Source organism: Phyllobates terribilis, unplaced genomic scaffold (assembly GCF_046119375.1).
Source record: "Phyllobates terribilis strain yellow unplaced genomic scaffold, ASM4611937v1 Scaffold_12__6_contigs__length_324123572, whole genome shotgun sequence".
NCBI lineage: Eukaryota > Metazoa > Chordata > Amphibia > Anura > Dendrobatidae > Phyllobates > Phyllobates terribilis.
In genome coordinates, this window is record NW_027362772.1 from 266,443,932 (window position 1) to 266,464,071 (window position 20,140).

Here is a 20,140-nt window from a genome sequence, read left to right on the forward strand (position 1 = left end):
CAAGTCTTTACCCTGGAAAGGATGTTCCTTAACCCCTTTCCGACCTGGTCAGTAATAGTACGCACCAGGTCGGGAAGGCCGGTTCAGCGGGGGCTCCGGCGGTGAGCCCGCACTGAAGCGAGCACATATCAGCTGATTATTGGAATCGCAATCCACCCGCGGCTGTTAACATGTTAAATCTCTGACAGTGGCATTTAACTCGCGCTTCCGGGAGTCCTAAGCCCCGCCCATCAGTGACCCCGTCACGTGATCACGGGTCACCAATGGGTGGGCATGACAACTCAGGGTCTGCAGCAGACGCCTGTGGTTGTCATGTCTCAATTGCTATGAGCGCCACCTAGTGGTCAGCGCTCATAGCAAGTGAGCATTTCTCCTGCATACAAGCGATCTGCTCATCGCTTGTATGCAGTAGAAGCAATCAGACAACTGCTGCTTCTAGTCTCCTCTGGAGACTATAGAAGCAAGCAGAAAGTGTAAAAAAAAAGTTTTTAAAAAAATAAAAAAAATAAAAAATATATAAAAGTTTAAGTCACCCCCCTTTCGCACCATTCAAAATAAAATCTATATATATAAAAAAAAAACACATACACATATTTGGTATCGCCGCGTTCAGAATCGCCCGATCTATCAATCTAAAAGAAGAATTAATGCAGTAAACGGCGTAACGAGAAAAAAATTTTAAACGCCAGAATTAAGTTTTTTTGTTTGCTACAACTTTGCAATAAAATGCAATAACGGGCGATCAAAACATCGGATCTACCCCAAAATGGTATCAATAAAAACGTCAGCCCGGCACGCAAAAAATAAGCCCTCACCTGGCCCCAGATCCCGAAAAATGGAGAAGCTAAGGGTCTCGGAAAATGACGTCATTTTTTTTTGTTTTTTTAGCAAGCTTTGGATTTTTTTTTCACCACTTAAATAAAAAAGAACCTATACATGTTTGGTGTCTATGAACCTGTAACGACCTGGAAAATAATGATGGCAGGTCAGTTTTAGCAATCTGTGAACGTGGTAAAAAAAGGACCCAAAAAACAACTGTGGAATTGCATTTTTTTTGAAGTTTCACTGCACTTGGAATTTTTTTTCCCATTTTCCAGCACACGATATGGTAAAACCAGTCATGGTGTTTAAAAGTACAACTCGTCCCGCAAAAAATAAGCCCGCACATGGCCATATTGAATGAAAATTAAAAAAGTTCTGGCTCTGGGAAGAAGGGGAGCAAAAAAGGAAAACACAAAAACAGAAAGACCCATGGTCATTAAGGGGTTAACATATTTCACAGGAAAGCACTTTCACTTTAGTTTTTGAACATTTTATTGTGAGCCCGTAAAAGTGGCTTAATACCTCTGACCACGTTGTTGACAGCAGTGACCTGGGGGTCAGAAATGCTTCCAGGGGCGATCCCCATGCTGTCCCCATGTCATTTGAGCGCTGTCACTATCGTTTTGGGCACTTTTTAGGCTTTCTACAGACTGCCGGGGGAGCCGCCGCAAAAATGTTCGGGTCTCCCATAGACTAACATTGGGCTCGTTGCTCGGGTCGAGCACCCGAGTATCACAGTGAGCTCGGCCCGAGCTTCGAGCACCCGAGCATTTTAGTGCTCGCTCAACACTAGTTAAAAGCCAAACCTAGCCAAATCAGATCTCATACTTTGCACTGATGAGAGGCAACACCCTGAAACACTGTGTCTGCAAATTAAGATTCTGGTTTGGCTTTTATGCTAAGTCATATTGCAAGGCTCGTTAAAGGGTCGATTGTGACTTGTAGGATTGTTGCTTCCAATAAGTGGCGCTAGAGTTCTCGTTCTCTTCCTGTAATAATATGTGTATGAGAAAATTCTTAGAATTTCATCTATTGCTTTTTCTCAAAAGCAATACGTCCCTTTTAAGTTCCACACTAAGCCCTGTCCCAGAACTCCCCAGTCTGCAAGGAACCCCCACTTTGGGCAGGTTTAATTATACTTTTTTTTTGTTCTGGAAATTATCTGAATTTTTTGCCAGGTCTGTAACTAAAAATTTAGGACAGTTGGCAAGAATAGTAATGTAGAAATTGATACATCAAATTCTGATAAAAAAGCTCATTCAGAAGCAGCTTACAAGTGTAATGTGACAGTTCAGCATGCAAAACTCGTTTGAGATCAACCTTCAGATACTTGGTACTAGTGACTGTAATGGTGATTCATTCCAAAACTTTCACCTTTTTATTACTTGAAGCGTGTTTTAGAAAGTAGTCGTGACATCATTTCTAACCTTTTTAGACATGTATTAAGAAAATTAATTATCATGCAGAAATATTTACTGTGATTGCTTTTATAAATCATTTTAGATATTTCATTTTTTAAGTAGTCACAGTTTCCATAAACGTTTCATTCAATATACTTGAAAACAACTTTGCAGTAGAGCGTATCATAGAAATAAGCTTCTTCAATATGCTGCCACTTGAACTTATTCAATATGAAAATCTGCTAAAATCCATCTCTGTCAGTGACAGATGTCTATTGAAGTTTACAGAGAAGTGGAGACAGAGTGCAAGAGAGGCAAAACGATTATAGTGTTGTTGCTTTTTAGTAAGTGTTCATCTCACCCCAGAGCTTGATTCATAACAACACTGCTTAGTATTGCTGTATATTATCCTCCATGCTGCTGCTGCTGCTTCTGAACATGTATACAATAAAGACAGGAGATGCCTATTGAAGTTTACAGAGTTTACAGAGAAGGGGAAGCAGAGTGCAAGAGAAGCAAAAAGATGATAGTGCTGTTGCTTTCTAGTAAGTGTTCATCCCACCCCAGAGCTATATATCATCCTCCATGCTGCTGCTGTTTGTGAACATGTATTCAATAGAGACAGGAGATTGACTGATATTTAGTCCATTCTTTCTATTAGCCTAATATTTCCAGTTTGTCAAATTTATTAAAAACTGTGCAGAATAATGGAATGTGCAGTATTAAAATATTAAAATGGATACCAAGCAGACGGGGTGCATATGGCATGCTTTTATACTCACTTTATGGTCCTAATTTATCAATACCAGTGATTTTCAGACCATCCCTGATGATGGGGCGTTTTGAAGTAAGACTGTTGTACCTCTTAATGAATTAAGAGTGTTTAACGAGTGGTATGCTCCTCCATTGCATCTCTTCCCAAATCTTACTCCAGTTAGGAATTGGAGTAAGATTTATTGTATAAAGAACACTGTGGTGTCACACCCCTATCCCACCCCACTAAGCCCCCATTATAGCAGAACTGGACAAAACTGTGTGGAAAACACCAAAAGTCTAAAAAAAATTGTGCATTGCGGAAAATTTTTTGTAAATTTTCAATGCGATTTACACCAGAATTCTTCCATAATCGCTTTGATGAATCAGGGTCATGGTGTCTAATGGTTAAGTCTGATAAAATAGAAATTGATCAGAGTAGTGGATGATGCCAAACTCACTTTAGACTTGATTCACTTTAATCTCACTTTTACTTTAGCCAGGGGTACAGGGTAAACTTTTGTTGAGAAGTTGTTTTCTAAGCAAAATTTCCTGTTGATTGATCAAGATGATGCCATACATCTTTCCATGAGCTGAATTGCACCTCTACCATGGCTAAGAGATTTTCCCATGCCTCAAGGTTTTATTTTATATATGCTGATAGGTTGACTTTAAAAATACACTGCTCAAAAAAATAAAGGGAAAACTCAAATAACACATCCTGGATCTGAATGAATGAAATATTCTCATTGAATACTTTGTTCTGTACAAAGCTGAATGTGCCGACAACAAAATCACACAAAAATCACCAATGGAAATCAAATTTATTAACCAATGGAGGCCTGGATTTGGAGTCACCCCCAAAATTAAAGTGGAAAAACACACTACAGGCTGATCCAACTTTGATGTAATGTCCTTAAAACAAGTCAAAATGAGGCTCAGTATTGTGTGTGGCCTCCACGTGCCTGTATGACCTCCCTACAACGCCTGGGCATGCTCCTGATGAGGTTGCGGATGGCCTCCTGTGGGATCTCCTCCCAGACCTGGACTAAAGCATCCGCCAACTCCTGGACAGTCTGTGGTGCAACGTGACGTTGGTGGATGGAGCGAGACATGATGTCCCAGATGTGCTCAATCGGATTCAGGTCTGGGGAACAGGCAGGCCAGTCCATAACTTCAATGCCTTCATCTTGCAGGAACTGCTGACACACTCCAGCCCCATGAGTCTGGCATTGTCCTGCATTAGGAGGAACCCAGGGCCAACTGCACCAGCATATGGTCTCACAAGGGGTCTGAGGTTCTCATCTCGGTACCTAATGGCAGTCAGGCTACCTCTGGCGAGCACATGGAGGGCTGTGCGGCCCTCCAAAGAAATGCCACCCCACACCATTACTGACCCAATGCCAAACCGGTCATGCTGAAGGATGTTGCAGACAGCAGATCGCTCTCCACGGCGTCTCCAGACTCTGTCACATCTGTCACATGTGCTCAGTTTGAACCTGCTTTCATCTGTAAAGAGCACAGGGCGCCAATGGCGACTGTGCCAATCCTGGTGTTCTGTGGCAAATGCCAAGCGTCCTGCACGGTGTTGGGCTGTGAGCACAACCCCCATCTGTGGATGTCGGGCCCTCATACCACCCTCATGGAGTCGGTTTCTAACCGTTTGTGCAGACACATGCTCATTTGTGGCCTGCTGGAGGTCATTTTGCAGGGCTCTGGCAGTGCTCCTCCTGTTCCTCCTTGCACAAAGGCAGAGGTAGAGGTCCTGCTGCTGGACTGTTGCCCTCCTACGGGCCCCTCCAGATCTCCTGGTGTACTGGCCTGTCTCCTGGTAGCGCCTCCAGCCTCTGGACACTACGCTGACAGACACAGCAAACCTTCTTGCCACAGCTCGCATTGATGTGCCATCCTGGATGAGCTGCACTACCTGAGCAACTTCTGTGGGTTGTAGAGTCTGTCTCATGCTACCACGAGTGTGAAAGCACAACCAACATTCAAAAGTGACCAAAACATCAGCCAGAAAGCACTGGTACTGAGATGTGGTCTGTGGTCCCCACCTGTAGAACCACTCCTTTATTGAGGGTGTCTTGATAATTGCCAATAATTTCCATCTATTGTCTATTCCATTTGCACAACAGCATGTGAAATTGATTGTCAATCAGTGTTGCTTCCTAAGTGGACAGTTTGATTTCACAGAAGTTTGATTTACTTGGAGTTATATTCTGTTGTTTAAGTGTTCCCTTTATTTGTTTGAGAAGTGTAGAATCTAGGAATATGGCTCAAACCATAGGTATGGATTTGACTCTGCAACCAAGCACTAATGATTTCACCTTCAGATGCCAAGGGCAAAGTAGTATCTGAAGATAAACACAGCTGGGATGCAAATGCAAAAGAGGTCAGAGAGCCAAATGTGGCTTCTGAGTCATTGATTGTGGATCACCAGATTTAAGACCCCCATATATATTAGCTAAAGCCATGGATAGCAACAGGATCAGTCGAGAGTCTAAGGGAAGAGTCTGACGGCCGTATAACTCAGACGAGAATCGCAACGCATTGCTGAGACAGGCTGTCGGCTCTACCAACCCAAGCATGACAGCTGCATAGAAATACAAGCTATCAGACTTTGTTCAGGAAAGCTGACGGCCAGTCCATGAATGGCGTTGTGATCCTCATCCATGTTATACAGCAGTCTGACTCTTCCCTAGTATAGATAATGGACCCTTGACTCTCCCCCGAGAGGTGTTATTAGGGGAGGGAAGGATCTTACACATTGGATTAAGTTTAATCTCATTTTATTCCCTGTGAGAAAATCTGCAGCCAGAGGAGTCTAGCAGCGTTTCTCTCATAAAGGACACAGGACAAAAGCGCTCAGCAGAGCATTCCTGTGTATGGGAGAGTCAGGGTGTGAGATGTGTGTCGGCTCACTAGGGTGGTATAAAATGTGTATACCTGTGTCCACATCAGTACTGTATCTGTGTAAATAGGTTTGATCATCTGCAGTAATGTTGTTATTCGGTCACAAGACGTCGCTGTTGCCTAAGCAGAAAGACACTGTAGGATACATACTGAATGTCAGAGGTGGAGCTACAATTTGAGGTGATGTGAAACACAGGAAGAGGAACTGCGGCCATCTTAAGGGCAGTCTGCAGTTATTGAGAACAGGGAGACATGCCAGAGGGGAACCCAATGACATCCTCTTGTGGAAGCATCTCACCAAAACCAGAGCAGCCTTAGAGTGGAGCTGATCATGTCCGTGACCAGGAGGAGGAGATTTCTGCCAAGTTTGCTGCTGAGAGACGGAAAAGGACAGGATCTAGCATGAAAGGTGTTGGACCCTACTGAGGAGTTAAGTCACAGTCATCGACAGTGTCATTCACCTGCTGGAGGGACCCCGCATCCGTCAGTATACACCGATTGTATGTCCAGAGAAAACCCGGGTCGGTAAGAAAGCTAAGGCCCACTGTGCCGCCACAGTGGGTAACCGTGTACGCACCACACTAAATTGTGGCGCCAAAATACTCAAGGCTGAGATAAAGCCTGTAGTCAGATAGATAGGCATATTGACTCTTTCAGGCCACGTTTATTACCAAAATCAGCATCTAGAACTTCCTGATTTGCTACCACGTTCCCTGTTTGTTCTGTAATTAAGAATCCTAATCGACGCCTAGGTGCTGACATAGCACGCAATGGACTTCAGACCAAACTTGAACTTCTTTTTGTTTTAGGAGAGTTTCTGAGGAACAACAGGTTCAACTTAGCTCAGACTTCGTTTAAGGCTAAATACTAAATAGCCTTTGCAGTTGGTTAACTGTTAGGGTATTTTCGGTAGAGTTCAGGATGGACTATTCCTCTGAGTTCATTGAAGTCACATCAGGATGGGAGAGGGATATGTGGTTGGGGGATAGAGGTAATGGATTTTAAGATTGTAAACTGTTGTGCTGTACCGCAGGCTAGCCCATTCCTTACACTCATATAATTGTCCCAGTTCCAAGGGTGTTAACAGGTAACTGGTGGCCGGTCTAGACAGGCAAGCCAGTAGGTAGATTTATAGAAAGTATAGTAGGTACAGATTGTTTGGGCGCCACGCTCTACAGCACAGGGGTCTCAGCCTCCTGGCTGAACTTCTGTATAATGTTTTGCAGATTGTCTCTTCAGAGAGGAAGAGGACTAGAACTCTAGTGCCACCTACAGGAAGTAGCAATCCTAAAAGTCAATAGTGGCCCTTTAACGAACCTTATCACATGACTTAGGATAAGAACCAGAAACTGAAATTGCAGACACTGTGTTTCGGGGTACTGCCCCTCGTCCATGCAAAGTGTGAGTTCTGGTTTGGCTGGGTGAGAGGCATCAGATCAGTATCTAAGGGGTAACATTTCTCCTTGCGGAGAGCGACATGTTAAGCATGTCATGGTGAGGACACTTTTAAAGCCCCTGACGCCTGACGGTCTGACGCCTCTCACCCAGCCAAACCAGAACTCACACTTTGCACTGACGAGGGGCAGTACCCCGAAACACAGTGTCTGCAAATTGAGTTTCTGGTTCTGGCTTATAACCTAAGTCATGTGGCAAGGCTCGTTAAAGGGTCACTATTGACTTTTAGGATTGCTACTTCCTGTAGGTGGCACTAGAGTTCTAGTGCTCTTCCTCTCTGAAAAGACAATTTGTATAATGTTTTGAATGTTTTCTATTTTCTGGTTGAGTCATCCACATAACTAAGTAAAATAATTATAATATAATAACTGTGTAGGAGTTGGTTTTCTCACCCGTAAGTTCTCTGTATCCTGAGGAACACACCCCGGTACACAACTTACAAGGGGAGAGAGTCGTCAGCCAAATAATCATCCAGCTGACAGCTATCTATTGTACCTCTGGGACTTTTATGTTCACATGCAGCATTTTTGCTGTATTTTTTTCTGCCGCCAAAACCTGCACTCTTGACAGTAAAAACAATGCATTCAAAAGGCCCATTTTTCAGCGTTTTCGTGGCATTTTTGGGGTGTGGATTACATGTGTTTACAGTAAATGTTTAATAAAGTTAATTTTATTCACAGAAAACGCTTCAAAAAAGCAGTGAAAATACTGCAAAAATGCCAAGAAAAACCCTCGTTAATTTTTTTTTGCAACGTTTTTCACTTTCTCATTGTTTTTTTCTATTGGTGAAAAAGCCAAAACGCTGAAAAAATTGACTTGCTGCAGATTTAAAAAACGCAGCAGTTTTACAATTCAGTCCGGAAAAACAAAACAAGCGTGGGCATGAAATTTCTGAAATCTCATAGATTTTGCTAGTACTGTAAAAAGCAGCTTTTAATTTGCATAAAAAAGTAAAGCAAAAAAACCCGCTGCATGTGAACATAGCCTTAAGGTCTGCAAGGGGAAAAAGCAAATCTTCAAAAGTATATATCACTGTGAAGCTGATACATTGCAAAAGCATTTAGCCCTACAGTGAGCAGATTGTGATCAGAGAAAAGGAAACTATATTTCCGTTCCTTTTCGCCTTGCTTTGTGGAATCCTATGCTGTTTTCTTATATCCCGTGATGCTTTATGTCTGACGATGTTTTATCTTAGGTTCATACAGTTTTTTTTCCAGTCATACACTAACCGTTGCTAATAAATCAGATGACAGAGTTTTTTAATCATAATTTTTCCGACTACTTGTTTGATGCTGATTTCTTTCCTCAATTCTTCAGCCTGGTGTACTTTCACTTTTCCACGATACTAGTTTCATGATCGATGTTGTCACCACAGTTCTAATTTTCTCTTAGCCATCAGTCAATATACTGATTTATTGCTGGGACATGCTGTAGGGATTTCAAGCATCAATCAGAACCAATGCAAAATCGGTAACCGGGTTCCCCACCTACCACGGGCAATATATTATCCTCTCATTTTTTGATGTGGCATAGAGACCTCATAGGCATAGGCGTAAGTACAACAGGTGCTGGCATTGTGCTTAGGGTGCTCGCTCCCTCCCTCTTAAAGGGCCAGCGTGTGCCATCCTATAGTGGCCCCAGCCAATGGCTGGGAGACACTCATTATTTATGACACCTTCATCTGGTGGGAGGTGCCTGGGCAATGTTTTTAGTCTGCTTCCTGCTTGCTTGCTAGTTGTCAGGTTCCTTGTTTGCCTGTACCTGCTCGTGCCTGATTGGTCTTGTCTCGTTCCTGCTTGTCCTTGCTTGTGCCTTCCAGCTGTACCTGCCTGTGCCCACCTGTATACCAGTTGGACCCACCTCTACCTACCTGTGCCCACCTGTATACCAGCCACACCTGTTTGCATCAGCCAGTATCTGTCAATCTGCCAGTTGTGTCTGCCAGCACCTGTCTGTGACCACTTGTCTATGAGCCGCCCCTGCCTGCATCAGCCAGTACCTGCCTGTCTACCAACCGTGTGCACCAGCACCTGCTGCTCCTGGGTTCCTGCTGTGCCTGCCTGTACCAGCTGAACTTTCCCTTCTTGGCTGTTCCAGCCTCCTGTACCTTGAGGGTCAGCTGCCATGCATCCGAGGTCAGTGTGTCACCCTGACCTGGATGCCACAAGTGTAATTAAAGCAAGGGGGAGGTTCTCTAGTCAGGGGAACATTAGCATGCAATGCCTCCTGTCTCAGGCCAGTAGGGGGAGCTGGCTGCCCCTATAAAAGCTGGTACTGAGGGCAGGGTTAGAGAGAACTGGAAAGCCTGTCTCAGCACTGAGACGTGTCCCAGAGTGGAGCAGGGACAGAAAGTTGATTGCACCTAAGAGGAAGTGTGGCAGGAGGAGAGCCACAAGCCAGAGACAAGAGGCGAAGAGAGCCTGTCTTGGCAGAGAAAAGACTTAATTTTACCAGACTTTGGTGTCTGAGGCTGGAAGGATTCCACATCCCCCAGCAGAGAACCAGTCCGCAAGGGACTGTACATTCCTTGGCCCAAGAAGCCTGGAGGCCCTGCCACAACCGAAGGGACCAGTAAAGCCGTACAAGGCTGGTAGCAGAAAGGAACCCACGACGCAGGCCATACAGGCGAGAGTACACGGAAAGCTCGGAAACGTGGGCTGTTACCCTATCAGGAGGAGAAAGCCAGAAGGAGCACAGAAAGCACGTAAGGCCTACACCCTCACCCTGACCAGGGCCAATTTCCCCGTTGCTCTCAGACATCCAGGTCTCCACCTAGCCGGGACTGTTTGTGGGTCAGTTTTCCTGTTTAGTAAAGACCCTGGACTGCAACCTGTTGTCTGTGTGCTCCTTGCTCCTCCAGCACTATCAGCACTGGGACTCTCACTACCATCACTCCCACCATCCACTATACTGCCCTGGGGCCGCACTCTTCCTGTGGGGAGTCACACTACCCTAGCTGCACACCTCATCAGCCCCAGCGGTCTGCATGCAGCGGCGGTTCCTAATAACCGCAAATCCACGGGTGGCGTAGTCGGACATAAACATCAGTACGTAACGGACTACCACTGGCCTGACCACCCTGAGCCACGGAACCGGGTTGCCACTACTACTCCCATCGTTCCCCCTATTGCCCGGATCCGAGTGCCCCACTGTCACGGGTGTGTCGCCACGAAGATCGTCACGATTACACAGCCTGACTTCTCGCAGCTGACTTTTTGGTGCTTTGTGTTTTCGGCAGTGAGGGAGTTAATTCTCTCTCTCTCTGTGCTAGACGAGGTCCAGCCTCGCCCAGCTGCAATCAATGCTGCTGTAGTGAGTCTCCTTCAAATGCCTGCTGGTCTGTTTGGGAAGTGTCGGTGAAAGCATTTCATACAGACTTACAGAGCGGATCGTGGTATTTGGAGTTTCTGAGATAAGTGTATTTGGAGTGGTTTTTCCCTTCCTCGCTTTATCATTTATCTCCTTTCCCGTTGGTGTTCCCTCTGTTGTAGTTGTGTAGTTTTTGTATGCAAGGTGGTTTTGGTTTTTCCCTTGTACTGTCTCGTTCGTCTAAGTACTGTGTGTCGGCATATTATTACTTGTCCTCTTTTGTTGTGATCGGGGTCCTTCTCAGGACTAGATTACTTAGGTGCAGGGATCCTCAGGAGGTAGGGGTTACGCTGGCGGCCTGGACCTCTGTACCTTTAACAGTACCTCCAGGTTGAGGGATTAGTCAGGGCCCCAGCTTAGGGTCAGCTTAGGCCCCCTACCTCCAGTATACAGAGACAGCGTGACATTTTCACCGACCCACTTAGTTTTTCTCCAGCTACCATGGATCCAGTAGCCGGTCTAGCTCGGCAGTTGCAGAGTTTGTCCATGGAGCTGGCGGACGTTAGGTCCAAGGTTTTGCATCCTCAGGAGCAAGCCGGACCAGAACCTAAAGTAGCTCTCCCTGACAGGTTCACTGGGGGCGGGACAAGTTTTTTGTTTTCCGGGAGGCATGCAAATTGTACTTTCGGCTGCGGCCTCGGTCATCGGGGAGTGAAGAACAAAGGGTGGGAATTGTCATCTCGCTCCTACAAGGGGACCCACAATCTTGGGCGTTCTCTCTTCCCCCGGGCTCCCCGGCTCTCCAGTCAGTGGATAGGTTTTTCGCTGCTCTGGGACTCGTATATGATGACCCAGATCGGATCTCCCTTGCTGAGTCTAAGTTACGTAGGATCCAGCAGGGAGATCGTCCGGCGGAGGAATTCTGTTCGGAGTTCCGTAGGTGGGCCACGGACACCCAGTGGAATGACCCGGCTCTTAGGAGCCAGTTTTGTCAGGGTTTATCCGACAAATTACAGGATGTGTTGGCACAGTATGACTCTCCCGCGTCACTGGAAGCCGCTATGGCCCTGGCTATTCGCGTTGACAGACGGCTTCGGGAGAGGTGCGGGATAACTCGACCCCCTGTGATGACTCCACCTCCTACAAGGTCCCCTCATATGGTGGTTCCCCTGGTCAGTCCAGAGGAGCCTATGCAATTAGGAGGGACATCATTTCGGGGGAGGGGACCGGTGGTGCACCATAAGACAGGAAGGTGTTTCTTCTGCGGGAGAAAGGGACATTTTATTGGGGGGTGTCCATCCCGTCCCTTGCAGAGTGAAGAGTCGTCGGAAAACTGCTGATCCCAGGTTGTGTGGTGGACGGCAATCTGGGACTAGGTATTTCGTCCCTAGGTTCGTCTCAGTTTCTCGTACCGGCGGAGGTGGTGGTGGGTACGAGAACTGAGAGGATATCTGTTCTTCTGGATAGTGGGGCCGGGGCTAAGCTGGTTGATGCTCGGTTTGCCCGGGTTCAAGGTATGCGATTGAGTGAGTTGGCTAAACCCATCCCCATATTCTCGATCGATGCCAGGCCTCTCGGTCAGGGAAGTTTTTTGCAAGCTGTGCATGACGTAAAACTTCAAGTGGGGGCGATACATAAAGAACTGTTGTCTTGCTACGTGTTGGAGGGTCTTCCCACTCCTATAGTGTTGGGCCTTCCTTGGTTAACTAAGCATAACCCGGTTATTAATTGGCAAACCAGAGAGATAAGCCAATGGAGTAGTTTCTGTAATAAAAACTGCATGAACACGGTCATCGGTGCGGTTACTCCTTGGGTCTTACCTCCATTTCTGGCGGACTTTGAGGATGTATTCTCGGAGAAAGGGTGTCAGGAACTACCTCCTCATCGCGAGTATGACTGTTCTGTAAAACTGCTCCCTGAGGCCAAGTTACCTAAAGCTAGGTTGTATAACCTTTCTGGTCCTGAGAGGCAGGCCATGAAGGATTATATTTCAGAAAGTCTGGCTAAGGGGCATATTAGACCTTCATCTTCACCGGTGGCTGCGGGGTTCTTCTTTGTTAAAAAGAAAGATGGAGGCCTACGCCCTTTTCTGGATTTCCGTGAACTTAATCGGATTACGGTCCGAGATCCGTATCCACTCCCACTTATTCCCGATCTCTTTAATCAGATCGTGGGCGCCAAATGGTTCTCTAAGTTGGATCTCAGGGGGGCGTACAATCTGATTAGGATGAAGGAGGGGGATGAGTGGAAGACGGCGTTTAACACTCCGGAGGGGCATTATGAGAACCTTGTCATGCCATTCGGTCTGACTAATGCCCCGGCGGTGTTCCAACACTTTGTTAATGACATTTTTCGCCGCCTGGTGGGACAGTTTGTTGTCATATATCTGGATGATATCTTAATTTACTCGCCGGATCTGGTGTCTCATCAGGAGCACGTTAGGCAGGTGTTACAGATCTTGCGGGATAATAAACTGTATGCCAAATGGGAAAAGTGTGTGTTCGCCGTACAGGAACTCTAGTTTTTAGGCTTCCTGGTTTCAGCGTCCGGTTTTCGTATGGACCCTGGGAAAGTGCGGGCAGTTCTTGAGTGGGATCGGCCAGAGAATCTTAAGGCACTACAACGTTTCCTGGGGTTTGCTAATTATTACCGGAAGTTCATTCGTAATTTCTCGTCCATGGTTAAGCCTCTCACAGACATGACTAAAAAGGGGACAGATTTTTCTAGGTGGTCTGACAAGGCTTGTCAAGCATTCTCCTCCTTGAAAAAATGTTTTGCCTCGGCACCCATACTCATTCAACCTGATGCGTCACAGCCATTCATTGTAGAGGTAGACGCTTCTGAGGTAGGGGTGGGAGCAGTATTGTCACAAGGTTCGTCCCCTGGTAAGTGGCATCCGTGCGCCTTTTTCTCTAAAAAATTGTCGTCCGCTGAGAGGAATTACGATGTCGGCAATAGGGAACTCTTGGCCATTAAGTTAGCTTTTGAGGAGTGGCGCCATTTTTTGGAGGGGGCAGTCCATCCGGTCACCGTCATCACCGATCACAAGAACCTGCTATATCTGGAGTCCGCGAAACGTCTGAATCCCAGACAAGCTAGGTGGTCATTGTTTTTTACCAGGTTTAATTTTGTCGTTACATATCGTCCTGGGTCAAAAAATGTAAAGGCGGATGCCTTATCTCGCAGTTTCCCTGGGGCCGGGAATACGGACGACCCGATTCCTATCCTTCAGGAGGGGGTGGTGGTTTCGGCAGTATGCTCTGAGCTGGAGGAGGAAGTATTGGAGGCTCAGGGGGACGCCCCTGTTGGACCTCCGGGGAGACTGTTTGTTCCAGATCAGTTGCGACAAAAGGTGATCGAGGCACACCATAACTCAGTTTTGGCAGGACACCCGGGGAGTAAAGCAACTGTGGATCTCCTCTCGCGTCGGTTTTGGTGGCCTAACTTACATAAGGAGGTGGTAACTTTTGTCGCGTCCTGTGGGGTTTGTGCGCGCTCTAAGACCTCACATACCCGTCCGTCTGGGGCCCTCTTACCTTTGAAGATCCCGGAGCGTCCTTGGACTCATCTGTCTATGGACTTTATTACGGACCTCCCTCCGTCTTCGGGTAAAACGGTCATACTCGTTGTAGTGGACAGGTTCAGCAAGATGGCACATTTTATCGCTCTTCCGGCTCTCCCTAATGCTAAAACTCTTGCGCAGGTGTTCATTGGGGAGATTGTGAGGCTTCACGGGGTACCCTCCGATGTGGTGTCTGATCGGGGGTCTCAGTTTGTGTCCAAGTTCTGGAAGGCGTTTTGTGCACGGCGGGGGATGCATTTGTCATTCTCATCGGCTTTTCACCCTCAGACCAATGGTCAGACGGAACGTATGAACCAGAGCTTGGAGACATATCTCCGGTGTTTTGTGTCAGAGAACCAGGAGGACTGGGCTTCTTTCTTACCTCTGGCAGAGTTTGCTCTTAATAATAGGCGGAGCGAGTCCACTGGTAAGTCCCCGTTTTTTGGGGCATATGGTTTTCACCCCCAGTTTTGTACTTTCAGTAGGGGGGGCTCTTCGGGGGTTCCTGAGGAGGAACGATTTTCCTCATCACTCGCTTCAGTATGGAGAGGGGTGCTGAAGAATCTGAATACTATGGGGAACCGATACAAACGTATGGCTGATAGGAGGAGAGTGTCTGGTCCGGACCTAAGTGTGAACGATCTGGTATGGTTGTCTACCAGGAATATTAAACTTAAGGTTCCCTCCTGGAAACTGGGTCCCAGGTTCATCGGGCCGTACAGAATCAGTTCTATTATTAATCCGGTGGCATTCCGTCTTGACCTCCCCCCTACGTTTAAAATTCACAACGTGTTCCACAGATCGTTGCTTAAGAGGTATGTGGCGCCGGTGGTACCGTCACCTTTACCTCCCCCTCCAGTGGTGGTCAATGGTAACTTGGAGTTCCAGGTATCAAGGGTCATCGATTCACGTTTTAATCGCCGGTCCCTTCAGTACCTGGTTCATTGGAAAGGGTATGGTCCTGAGGAGAGGATGTGGGTTCCTGCATCGGATATTAACGCAGACCGATTAGTTCGGGCCTTCCACACGACTCACCCGGATAAACCTGGCCCTGAGGGTCCGGAGGCCCCTCGTAGAAGGGGGGGTACTGTCACGGGTGTGTCGCCACGAAGATCATCACGATTACACAGCCTGACTTCTCGCAGCTGACTTTTTGGTGCTTTGTGTTTTCGGCAGTGAGGGAGTTAATTCTCTCTCTCTCTGTGCTAGACGAGGTCCAGCCTCGCCCAGCTGCAATCAATGCTGCTGTAGTGAGTCTCCTTCAAATGCCTGCTGGTCTGTTTGGGAAGTGTCGGTGAAAGCATTTCATACAGACTTACAGAGCGGATCGTGGTATTTGGAGTTTCTGAGATAAGTGTATTTGGAGTGGTTTTTCCCTTCCTCGCTTTATCATTTATCTCCTTTCCCGTTGGTGTTCCCTCTGTTGTAGTTGTGTAGTTTTTGTATGCAAGGTGGTTTTGGTTTTTCCCTTGTACTGTCTCGTTCGTCTAAGTACTGTGTGTCGGCATATTATTACTTGTCCTCTTTTGTTGTGATCGGGGTCCTTCTCAGGACTAGATTACTTAGGTGCAGGGATCCTCAGGAGGTAGGGGTTACGCTGGCGGCCTGGACCTCTGTACCTTTAACAGTACCTCCAGGTTGAGGGATTAGTCAGGGCCCCAGCTTAGGGTCAGCTTAGGCCCCCTACCTCCAGTATACAGAGACAGCGTGACACCCACGGCCCAGGGGGCGAGTCAGCTTTGGCGTAGTCGGCAGGATTTCGTGCCCGCAACCACCGGGTACTGCGTGCCTGAAAAAGACTTTTGTAACTTGCCTGTGGCGAAGTTTCCCGCCGTCCGGAGTTGTTTCCCGCCATCCGGAGCCGATTCCCGCCATCAGACGCCATCTTGGACCGTTTCCCGCCGTCTTCTGCCGTCTTCCCGCCATCGGACGCCATCTTCAGGACGCCGCGCGGGAAGAAGAGGGGCGTGGGCGTCAAAACCGCGCGAGATCCGAACCTCCGCCCCACGCACCGACGCTGCGCAAGGTCCTGGAAGGGAGAGAGAGCGACGCTGACGTCATCAGGACGCGACGCCAGGTCCTCGTCCATAGCAGCAGCAGCGGAGCTGCGGCCTACAGAAGAGGATCGTCGGAAGGTAGGCCACGCTTAACTAGGGGGGAGGAAGATGTCGGACACAGAGGCGCCCACTACCACCAACGCAGCTGCAGCAGCGGTGATGCCCTTTTCCTTGCCCTATATCCCTGGAGCGGCCTGGCTGCCCAAATACTCAGGGGAGCCCCATGCCCTAACTGACTTCAAGGAAAGGCTATACAGTTTGTTCCAGGTTTACCCCCTGACAGAGGAACAGAAGGTCAGCATATTGACAGGGCAGTTAACTGGCGCAGCCCAAAGGGAGGTAAAATCATGGCCCACTGAGGAGAAAAGGACTGTGAAGGGTATTCTGGCCCGGCTGCGGGGTACCTTTGATACACGTACCTCCGCTGAGATTAAAATGAGGTTCTATGGGTGTAAGCAGCGGGCACAGGACAGCATCAGAGACTATGCCCTAAATCTGCAGGAAGCCTTGAGGGCTATTCAACAAACTGACCCTGGCAGTGTGCAGGAAACCGATAAGCTGCTAACAGAACAATTCATAGAGGGTCTGCTGTCTAGCGCCCACAGGGCCCAACTGCGCCTCATGTTCTTTCAGAACCCCGACCTGACCTTTGCCCAATTTAAGGACAGGGCCATAAGGGTGCTCCGTGAATCTGCAACCAGTGGCGCTATAAACCCCCGGCGCCCTGCTATCACCTACCACCAGGAGGTGGCGCCCTCCTCTATGGACTCCGTGGAGGCTGATGCACAGGCCCTGAACCAAGCCCCGTCGAAAGGCCTGCACCACCAAGTCCAGGAGCTGACCAGGAGCGTCGCGGCGTTGACCAGGACCGTCCAGGCGTTGCAAGTGGACCCGTCAAGACCCATCGAGCTGGCTTCAAGTCCGGAGGATGTCCCGTGGCGTCGACAGAGGAGGATCCCGTCGTTCCGAGGGAGGCCCACAGACCGCTACGCAGAGGATGGACAGCCCATTTGCCGTTGATGCAACCAGCCCGGACACATTTCCAGGTACTGTAATTTAAACGGGTCCAACCTGGGGCAGAGGGCCAACCCCCAGGCATAAGATCACCAGGCCCTTACAATTGGCGTAATAAGTACGTTGGGGGGCGCCCGGTTTTACCCGTGGTGCTGGACGGTATCCCCATGAGCGCCTTGCTGGATACTGGGTCGCAAGTAACCACAATCCCTTATGTACTTTTTAAGCAGTATTGGACTGATGCTGATATCACACGGTATCTAGACAGTAACTTGAGCATCATCGCCAGTAATGGCTTACCCGTGCCGCAGATGGGGTTCAAGGAGATGACCATTAAAATTGGTAAAGTTGAACTGCCGGCACAGGGAGTGATTATTGTGGACATTGACCGTCATGAAAGTCACCCTTAAATAACTGTGGGTACTAACATAATTGAAAATTGTCTTTCAGAGGTAATTGTAATTCTACAACAGGTGGCGGTGAATGCTAGTTCCAGCCAACAGAGAGTCCTCAACAAGGAGATAAAAGCCCTGATGAGACGGCAGCAGGTAGAACTGTCTGGTGGTGACATCGGTAGTGTAAGACTCAGTGATCCATTCCCCATTTCCATGCCTCCCAAAAGTGAAATGATGATCTGGTGTCGGACTGCAATCGGGTTGAGAGGTAGAGACTACCAAGCCATGGTAGAACCCGTGTACTCAGACAGCAGGCCCACCATTTTGACAGCCCGGGGGGTGGTTGATGTCCGTCATGGGAGGGTGCCCGTCCGCATCCTCAACATTGGGGAGAGGGAAGTACACTTACCCAGGTACGCTACACTCGCCAAACTGTTTGTTGTCGAACACCAAGCTATCAGGGCCATGGAACCCTTGCCTCCATCTCCTCAGGCGGAGGGTAATGGCTCCCAGAAACAAAAGGAGGACTGGTGCCAGAAACTCCACGTGGGTGCTGACTCCACTCCCTTGCACCAAAAACAAGGAGTCTACCGGGTGGTACAGGAGTACAAGAGAGTCTTTAGTAAGCACCCGCTGGACTTCGGCAAAGTAAAAGGGATAGAACACCACATCCCCACTGGGAGCCACCCACCGATAAAAGAAAGACACCTACCTGTACCCCCTGCACATTATCAGAACGCCAAGGGCATGCTAAGAGAGATGAAGGAAGCTGGGGTCATTAGAGATAGCTGTAGCCCCTGGGCAGCCCCCTTGGTTCTGGTGAAAAAGAAAGACGGCACCATGAGAATGTGCGTGGACTATAGACAAATCAACCGTATCACCCACAAAGACGCATATCCGCTGCCTAGAATAGAAGAGTCTTTAGCCGCACTAAAATCTGCTAACTTCTTTTCTACTTTGGACCTTACTAGCGGGTACTGGCAGGTTCCTGTGGCAGAGGCTGACAAGGAGAAGACCGCCTTCACCACCCCGATGGGACTGAGCGAATTCAACTGCATGCCTTTCGAGCTCTGCAACGCACCAGGGACCTTCCAGCGGCTGATGGAATGCTGTCTAGGGCACCGAAACTTCGAGACGGTCCTCCTCTACCTGGACGACGTGATCGTCTATTCGAAGACCTACGAGGACCATCTCAAGCACCTGGCTGAGGTGTTCGAAGCCCTGGCAGGCTATGGCCTGAAGGTGAAACCATCGAAGTGTCACCTGCTGAAACCAAAGGTCCAGTACCTAGGGCACGTGGTAAGCGCGGAAGGAGTGGCTCCCGACCATGACAAGGTCACGGCAATCAAGAGCTGGCCAAGCCCCTCGAACATCAAAGAGGTGAGACAGTTTCTCGGGTTGGTAGGCTACTACCGAAGGTTCATCCCCGGGTTCACTAAGATGGCAGCTCCTATGCAGGACCTCCTGATCCGACAGTCTAAGTCCCGAAGTCAAAAGCCACCCTTCAAGTGGGATAAACCGGAAGAGGAGTCCTTCCGCCAGCTAAAGATGGCCCTCACGGGGGATGAGATCCTGGCCTACCCTGATTACGGCCAGCCTTTCATTCTCCACACAGATGCCAGTAATGTGGGACTGGGAGCCGTACTGTCCCAAAACCAACAGGGCAGAGAACGGGTGATCGCATACGCCAGCCGGAAGCTGAGGCCCGCCGAGAGGAACCCGGAGAATTACAGCTCCTTCAAGCTAGAATTCTTGGCGGTGGTGTGGGCCGTGACGGAATGCTTCAAGCATTACCTGGCCTCCTCAAAGTTCACTGTGTACACGGACAACAACCCGTTGACACACCTGGACAATGCAAGACTGGGTGCCCTGGAACAGCGGTGGATGGCCCGTCTCTCCAACTATGACTTCGTGATCAAGTACCGGGCAGGCAAAACCAACGCCAACGCGGACGCCCTATCAAGGATGCCTCACTTACCTGAAGGTGACGAAGACCCAGAAGAGCTGGAGGAGGTAGAACTCCCCGCGTTTCACCGGTATGGAGTCGCTCAACACTCTCACCGCATGAAGGAGGAGGATCTAACAACTGTGATGATGAATCCCCTACCTCACCACAGCTGGGCCGAGACCCAAGATAGTGACCCTGCAGTCCGCCTGGTGAAAGATCTGCTGACCCGGGAAGACGCCTGCCTAGATCCAGATGCCCCAGAGGAAGCCAAGCAGCTGTGGAAGGAGAAGAGCAAGCTGTTCCTCTACGAAGGCAAGTTGTGCCGAAGGATTGTCAACCACCGGACGCACGAGCTGACCTGGCAAGTCGTGGTCCCAAGGCGAGATGCAGCTATGGTCCTGGGGGCTTACCATGACAGAGCGGGACACTTCGGTTGGAAGAAACTGGAGTTCCTACTAAGAGGAAGGTTCTTTTGGGTCGGCATGAGAGGAGCTGTAGAAAAGTGGTGC